This window comes from Parasteatoda tepidariorum, chromosome 6 (assembly GCF_982258835.1).
Source record: "Parasteatoda tepidariorum strain Cologne lab strain chromosome 6, Ptep-v5.0, whole genome shotgun sequence".
NCBI lineage: Eukaryota > Metazoa > Arthropoda > Arachnida > Araneae > Theridiidae > Parasteatoda > Parasteatoda tepidariorum.
In genome coordinates, this window is record NC_141760.1 from 5,148,212 (window position 1) to 5,157,919 (window position 9,708).

Here is a 9,708-nt window from a genome sequence, read left to right on the forward strand (position 1 = left end):
GAGTTTTCCATATTTCTTAAAAATGTCGATTAAAATATTAGGATGCATATTTGGCAGCATTCAATTCTTACTTTCTCTTTTTTTTTAATTATAAAAATTTTTGTTGCTTTTGAAATTAAGTCAAGTGAGAGCTTGTAAAATAAGAATCTCGAGAGCGAAAAATAAGTTTTTCTTCAATAATGAGTAACAGTTATTATCTAAAGAAGAAAAAAAAGTAAGTACATTCTTTAAAAAATCTCTTAAAATTGTGATAACTTTCAAACTGGTTAGAATTTCAAAAACAACCACAATCATTTTATAAATGAGATTAAACCTTTCAGCACGTCGCATTCTAAGTCTGAAAATTGTGCATGGTTATACAAATTCAAATTTAGCTGTTGATAATTTTTCAACTAATAATTGAAACTTTTTCTTCCTAACTTATTTTATACGGCTTCATAATTTCAAATTTCTAAGTCTTTTAGCTTTTGAGCAGAAAAACTAAATGTACGTAAAAAAAATCCTCATAAATCTTTTAGAACAAGTTCTTAAAAAAAAAAAGAGCTTGCGTTTATTTTTATAACCAAAAAGGATCCTTTTAAAGCAACAAATGTCAACTCTGTAGTTCTACAGTTGCATTACCTCGACCTGCAGAGCGACAAGCATGGTATATTTTGCTACAAGTTTAGCAGTTTATTAATCTCGGACTAATTATAAATTCTTTTATTCCGTGGTAATCCCTGTACAATTTTCAACATACACCTTCGTGGTTTCAAGTCTCTTACTCCAAACAGAGGCGGTAAAGGCTTTCACAACTTCTTAATATATACAAAGTTTTATTTCATAGCAGCAAACAATATTACAATGTTTTAAGCTAGAAATTTAAATTCTGTAAGTCAAAATTTTCCGTACATTTTGACAGTTTTTTTTAAATTTTTTTATAATTATTACCTATAAAATTCATTTCGTATGAAATATAATTTCTCACCACTTAATTTAAATAAAACAAATTTTTTTTGGCACGTCCTATTATAATGTGTTCTGAACTGAAAATATATCATTGACTTATAATTAGATTTATATTTCAAAGATTATTTTTAAAATCTTTCCCTCTTTCACTTCCATATTAGGAAGCATTAAATGATTATCGATGATGCGTAGAGTTAGAAGGTATGTACGAATTGAGCCTTTTCACCTCCTTCTCTATTAGTATTTAAAGCAGGAGCGATTGTTATTGCGTGTCTTTTGCTGTACGATGTTGCCAACGTAACTATCGCCACTACTGTCTGGATATCAGTCCACCCCCCTCTAACTGGGAGAGTGGATGAGACTTCTGTTTACACCATACTCCAGTAAATAAAGCCTGTTAAAGTCCATCGGCTTATTATTTCTACAAATGTAAATTAAAAACACTACCAAAATAACGGGGTTGTTGCCCTGTTATTAGATATATATTTAAGTTCATATGTAGAGAAAACAGGAAAAAAATAGCAGAATAATGAAAGAAGAGAAGAAAATTATTAAAAAAAAAATTCAATAAAAATCTGGGGGGGGGGGAGACATAATCTCTTCATTAGCTTACGCGATTTCATCCGTAAAAAGGAGTGCTTTTTGAAGAGGTTATGATGATGAAGAGATATCTTTTTTTCTCGGATTTTTATTGAATTGTTTATTTTTTTTTAATAATTTTCTTCTCCTTTTTCATTATACTATAATTTTTTCCACCTTTTCTCGGCATTTTGAACTTATTTTACGAGTTCTATATACTTGCAGCTTATGCACAGTTAGTAAAACTTATTGATTTTCATAATTTTTTTCATATATATATATATGAGCCGCTCAGAAGCCAATGCGGTTAAGTCCATTTTTTGATATTTTCTGATTTTTGGAAATTTTGATGAAATAAATAATAATCTTCTTAGTTATTAAAGGATTTACTCGTTGGTTACTTTTTTCTAGGTTAGACAGCCCCTTTTTTAATAGCTTCTGAATATATTGTATAATAATTTCAGAAGCCATTGTGAATAAGTCCACTTTTTATCAATATTTTTTTACATAAATTTCTTATCTTTTTCAGCTGCCAAAAGGTATAAGTCCGAAAATTTTTAAGATGCTGTCATTATTTCAATAAATACTTACGTTTTTATTTACACATCCTGTACATATCTTGTTTTTTTGCAGAGTTTACACCTCGAAAAAAGACTTTATACACTTTTCTAATTAAATTATTAAACCAAGAATTTTAAAAACTAATGTATCAAAAAACATTAATTTTCTCAATTTTTGTGTTTTGGACTTAACCGCATTGGCTTCTGAGCGACTCATATATAACTTATTGTTAAATATTTAAAAAGATAAAATTGAATTGAGTTTCTACCACTTATTACATTTTTAGTCACCCATTGTGGCATCCCAGCATAAGGCATCGTTACAGTGGATTAGAGATGGCGTTCCTTTCTCTGTGCCTATTAAATGACGTCTTATTATTTTCAGATGTACAATGTGCCACAGGTTAATTGTTGTTCTGAAATTAACAAGTATTACATTTAAGAGCGTTGTAATAGTTGAAATTAACAAGAGGCAGATTTTGTAACCGCTGTAATAGCAGAATTGCTTTTTTTAATTATATTCGGCGTTCAGTCATTTACTTGCTTCAATAATACCGCCACACATACTGAACTGCTCCTTATCTTTCAAAGTCAGGCAGTAATCAGCTTAATAATAAAGATTATAGTGTTTATACAAACAATAAATGTTATCTGAGCAACACCATAAATTTGTATTCATTTCCGTTCGTAAAACAATGAGCAGGTGAATTTAAAAACAACTGAATACTAACACTTTAAATGTCAAGCAGAATATTTTTTTTTTCTACTTTTACTGTCATTTCGGTTATTAAATTGTATTTTTTTTTATTTCTACTTCATTAGTAGTGTTTGTTTACCCAGTGTTAGTAGTGTTTGAGCCTACTTCTTTAGTAGTGTAAGTTATTTAATAACACTAGAGAAAAAAGTTTTTGTAGCATTTATACAAGTACTTTATTTTACTTGATTCGGGTGTGGGATTACATAAGGGAAATTTGTTTTTTTTTGTTCGTTATTTTTGTGAGCTTTGTCTCTTTGAGAAATTGACAAATTTCAAATTGATATTTTTAAATTATTTTACTTTTTCTCTGAAAATCTCTCTTATAAAGAACGTATAATATATATATATATATATATATATATATATATATATATATATATATATATATATATATATATATATATATATATATATATATATATATATATATATATATATATATATATATATATATATATACTGCTTTGGCTTATTAATATAATATTAGAAAGGATTTTTTCCCGATGTCTGTTCTTTTGAAAATAACACATAAGACAAGAAGCATGTGACCTTAACGTATCGCATCTTAAACTGTAATGTATTACCTCCTTCCTACCACTCCCTATGTAGTGGAGAAGTGGGGACACTCTGTATTCACTCGAGTGTTTTTTTTAAAAACTCATGGTGATAAACATATTATTTACCCTTTGCACTCAATAGTGCCTCTCCAGCATTATAATTTACCCACCACTCTGAATGTTAACATTTTTACAAATGTGTAGTAACCAGTTTATTTCATGGTCTTTATGCATTATAGTCTAATTGTGAAAGCTGTTATATTTGTCTTTTAAGTGTTCATGTCCTTTTTTTTTTTAATTGGTGAAAATACTTTGAGTGAAAAGGATTTAATTGCATGAATACTGCCGGGCTGCCAACTATTATAATTTTTCGGAAATATTTTATAGAGAGATAAGCAATCAGAAACACAAGCTTTCATTTGTTCGGTCAGTTTTACGAACATTGAAGATGCCAACTGATCCGCTTTCTGCTAAGTTTTAATTAATCGCTAGCGAATTAAGTAGTTAATAACCCTTGTAGAAAAAGGATAATTACGCCCATTCTTTAAAAGTGACACCACGACATAATGCAAAAAAGTTACACTTCATATGACATTTAGAATTTTTGATATAAACTACATATATTTTCGATATATTTTGATAGTGGCGGAAAAAATACGTAAAATAAAAAATACTTAACTACAAATAACTAAAATTTCATTAAACCACTAGATTTTTTTTTTTTTAACAAAGGGGATCAAGTTGGCATCTGTTCAAGATTTTAACTCTTTGCCACGAGAGAACTGCAACAGAGTAGCTTTTTTATAATCTTTTGTTCACATGCTTAGTAAATAATTATAAATCTCATATTAAAAGATAAAATTTGCTACCACTTGAAGAAATTTTGCGACAAAACATGAAAAGTTGGCGGCCCTGAAACTGTAACTAGTAAGAAAAACGCATGCAAATTTTAAATCAGCTTTGCGAAAATATCAAGCATCCGCTTAAGAATCTCATATAACAGAAAACAAAACAAAAAGATATTCCCCAGTGTTATTTAATTTAGACACATCGATGTAGATACATTAATAGCACAGAAAATATATACTTAAATCTGTCAACTCGTTTGGATATTTTGGAAGATAACTAATTGCTTTTATCATTTTATTATTGTTATTATTTGTCATATTTTTACCGCTTAACTGGAGTTGTTCAAATCACTCATTCAAACGTGACCCCCCTAGAGCTAAGATCAAAGGTAACTTGTCTGGGACATAGAGTTGAAATACTGGGGGTCTCAACTCTATGGTCTGGGAAGTAAAGGCGACCTGTGCGTAATGCTGACCTCATTGCCACAATCATACCGTTGGTCTCGAAATTATAGAGAATTATCATCTATGACCCCCTCCTCCTGACCCACACCTAGCTGTTGCGAGAATCCTTTTCTTCTTTAACTGAAAAAAAACTTCTTTAAAATATGTAAAAGTTGGCAGGAATGATATTTCTGAGGCATAAATTGTGCTAAAAATATAATATTCGTAAAATAATTGAAAAAATTGACTAAAGATGCTTCTTTTTCTCTCTCTTTTGAACATACGTTACGTATTGCCCATTATAAAGTAGAATTCACTTTTTTTTCAAAAACGCATCTACATCTAATATCGTTTATATTTTGCTTCTATTTTTACTATCACGTGAGAATAAAAGGTAATTGTTTAAAATGGTTGATTGCGCAGTAATACTACGTAAGAGAAACAACTCGTCTTTCACATAATATAGACAATGAAATCGTTTTTTGAAAAGGAAAGAAATCTAAGCATTTGTTTTGAAATATTCTTTTTGAAACACAGCATGTGAATGGTGAAAGCTGCATTCTAAAAAATCATTGCGTTGAGCGTTTCGTCCTTTTTTAATGATTTTCACTTTAATAATTTCTCAAAAGGCACATTTAAGTCATGGAATAATTTTTTTGAAACGCTTAAAATGGATATAAATTGATATTGTATCAACACTAATTGTAGAGTTTGGGGCCATGGCCGTGGTGTCGGGGGAAGGGGGACAGAGAGGGGCAATATTTTGCCGAAATGCAAAAATTTTACCTCAGTTGATTGCATAATTAAGAAAAAAACTTTTTTTTAATGACTGAACAAAAATTAAGACTTTAACATCTACTATTGTATTTTTTATTTATATCTTTACCCGCTTATTATTATTTTTATTTTTACTTAGTTTGGCTGATTCTAATGAGTTCATCAAAGATAAAAGTTCACCTTAAAAGGAGAAAGAGATTTTAAAATATTGCTATTCTGCTTTAAGAAGCTTTTTTGGGTATTTTTCTGTTCCAAGTACTCAATCATGGGTACTGGTGAAAGCAGCTGTTTTCAAAAGAAGGTAAAGTGAATATTAGTCCATGTTTTTAAAAGGGTTAAGGGAGTTGTTGATTACTATGTGAAACTTCGGTAATGCACCCATTTTCTATAATGTACACTCGTCCAGAAGTTTAGTCTTTTGAAAAGATCGTTTGTCTTATTTAAAATTCGAATTTTCGCACTCGTTAGAAAAATCCTTTTAAAAATTTTGCAAATCAAGGCAAGTGAAATATTTTAACTTTAAGGTAGCAGAAATATTTGTCTTCTGGATTGGTTTCAAAATTACAAGGATACGGAGTTGAACATTAGTAGTCGTAAACCCAAAAAATTGGGTCGGCAGTTCAACGGCGGAAGTAAAATTTTTAAAAAAAATCAAGGGCACCCAAGCGAAAAATAATAAAGAAAATTGATTATATTTGATAAAGCCTAAATATTACTGAACCTAAATATTATTTTTAAAATCCTTGAAACCTTAATATTACCTTAATGTTACCTTAAAACCTAAATATTACCTTTATTAAACAAATTTTTTTATAATTTTTTACTTCTCTAGTAATGCTTATTATTATTTAAAAAAAAGTTTATAGTTACATAACTTAAACACACACATTTAGTGTCTTTGTTTAAGAATTTGGGATATTTTTGAATAATTTGACTCTTATGCGCATGCCAGTGGCATAGTTATTTTGTGTTGTCCAGTAACGTTTTCACAATAAAAGCTTTAAATGTAACTCCCCTAGATTACTTTGAAGCTAACCCTCGACACTACCCGTCCGCAACATATATATAAAAAATAGTATTTTACCATGTAAAATTACATACCTTAAAATGATGCAAAAAATTTTATGCCTTACAATTCAAAGTTTTTTCGACTATTAAATAAAATGATGAAAAATATTTATTAAAATTTATTTTTTGAAGGGAATTTAGATAAATATTTTATCCAAGAATTTTTATAATTGTGTGCAAAATTTTTCAATTTGTTTCATAAGTTCTCGAGATATGGAGAAATACGCAAAAAGTAAAATTAACGTTAAGGAGTCCAAACATCGGATAACTCTCCTGCTGACCAAACTGTGGAACTCCATCCGAATCCGTGGTAGAAAATGTAGACAATTTAAAACCAAAGCTTTCAGAATTTTTGCTAATTTTGCCAACATTTTAAAAGCTTTATTGATTACCTCAGTAAGGATATGTTAGATCATACAAATATATTAGATACTTCGCTAGATAAAAATATATTTGATAAAAATATATGACATAGAACAGAGAACTTTCGATGCTTTTCGGGCAAATTTTTCTAATTGTAGTTGAATTAATGTATTATTCTTGAATTAGAAAATTTGATTCAAAGTTATTTTCCACACATTTATATGCAAATTATTGTAAAATTCATATAAAACGCCACTTTAATCCAGCTCACTCTCGGTCAGGATTTTAAAATATTGCCCAAATAGCCAAAGATACTAAAAACTCTAGGTTTTAATTATCAACTGTTCTTTAACATATTTTGCAAGAAACATAGTATCTGGAACCACTGTATATATGAAGAAAAAGTAAAATAATATTAATCATAAATAAATAAATATTTGCCGGTACATAACGTAATAAAATTTTTTTTAATTTGAAGCTACTGACAATCAGAGATTTCCGGATCTTCTTAGTTAATTAAGAATTTTATGGTTTGTGACCAATAAGTTGCACTAAAACAATGAGAAAAGGTTTAAGATCTTTATGTTTTTATGTAATATAAAGGAACAGAATCTTGAACTCTATGATTTTATTTATTAAATTAAAGTAAATACGCATAAAGCATCTAAGTAAATACTTTAGAATAATATTTGATTAATAAAATTGCGAAATCTATATCGGAGCAAAAACAGAGTTAACAAAAACAGAGCTTTAAAGATATTTTGATATAATAGTTAAGGTTCTACCTGGAAATGTATTGGCCAACACATAACCAAAATAATAAATAAATAATAAACACTGTCAGTTTTAATATCTCAAAGTTAAAACCTAAGAAACCTGTGAATTCATTTTCGAAACTATTTATTGTCGGTTTGCTTTTTACGTCTGAGGCCAAAACGGATGGAAGTTAAAATAGACATTTTATAGATTTACTTTATTTCAGTTATTTATAACTATGCTATGAAAGAAAACCTAAATTTTAAATTAGCATACAGCTTAGATTAATTTTAAAATCTCATTCGACAAAGTTAAAAATTTTAGCAAAACTAAAATTCGCCACATTACATGCGTTGCAAGTTATTATTTGAACAAAATTCTATAACTATTCAGACTTGCATTTATTAAATTTAAGCTAACTTATTTTTTCATGTAATTTTTACGCGTAGTTCTTATGAAATTAGCATTTTTACAAAAATTTTTAAAACTTCGTTATTTGCAGTATTATAAAAGCAAAACAGTTAGCTCTAATTAAACTGTTTGAACTATATATACCTGTTTTTAACGTTGACGAAGTAAACACTCTTTTTATCTTCAATTCTTTTTCATAAGATAATAAGAACATTTACACATCATTCTTATCGAATTAACTATTTTACAAAATTTATAATAATATCTTTATTCGCAGTTTTATAGAAATTAAGTTCGCAGCACTAATTAAACCGAATCAGAGATAAATATCTGTTTTTAAAGTTGAAGAAGTAAACACTCTTTTTATCTTCAATTCTTTTTCATAAAATAATGAGAACATTTACACATCATTCTTATCGAATTAACTATTTTACAAAATTTATAATAATATCTTTATTCGCAGTTTTATAGAAATTAAGTTCGCAGCACTAATTAAACCGAATCAGAGATAAATATCTGTTTTTAAGGTTGAAGAAGTAAACACTCTTTTTATCTTCAATTCTTTTTCATAAAATAATGAGAACATTTACACATCATTCTTATCGAATTAACTATTTTACAAAATTTATAATAATATCTTTATTCGCAGTTTTATAGAAATTAAGTTCGCAGCACTAATTAAACCGAATCAGAGATAAATATCTGTTTTTAAAGTTGAAGAAGTAAACACTCTTTTTATCTTCAATTCTTTTTCATAAAATAATGAGAACATTTACACATCATTCTTATCGAATTAACTATTTTACAAAATTTATAATAATATCTTTATTCGCAGTTTTATAGAAATTAAGTTCGCAGCACTAATTAAACCGAATCAGAGATAAATATCTGTTTTTAAAGTTGAAGAAGTAAACACTCTTTTTATCTTCAATTCTTTTTCATAAAATAATGAGAACATTTACACATCATTCTTATCGAATTAACTATTTTACAAAATTTATAATAATATCTTTATTCGCAGTTTTATAGAAATTAAGTTCGCAGCACTAATTAAACCGAATCAGAGATAAATATCTGTTTTTAAAGTTGAAGAAGTAAACACTCTTTTTATCTTCAATTCTTTTTCATAAAATAATGAGAACATTTACACATCATTCTTATCGAATTAACTATTTTACAAAATTTATAATAATATCTTTATTCGCAGTTTTATAGAAATTAAGTTCGCAGCACTAATTAAACCGAATCAGAGATAAATATCTGTTTTTAAAGTTGAAGAAGTAAACACTCTTTTTATCTTCAATTCTTTTTCATAAAATAATGAGAACATTTACACATCATTCTTATCGAATTAACTATTTTACAAAATTTATAATAATATCTTTATTCGCAGTTTTATAGAAATTAAGTTCGCAGCACTAATTAAACCGAATCAGAGATAAATATCTGTTTTTAAAGTTGAAGAAGTAAACACTCTTTTTATCTTCAATTCTTTTTCATAAGATAATGAGAACATTTACACATCATTCTTATCGAATTAACTATTTTACAAAATTTATAATAATATCTTTATTCGCAGTTTTATAGAAATTAAGTTCGCAGCACTAAGTAAACCGAATCAGAGATAAATATCTGTTTTT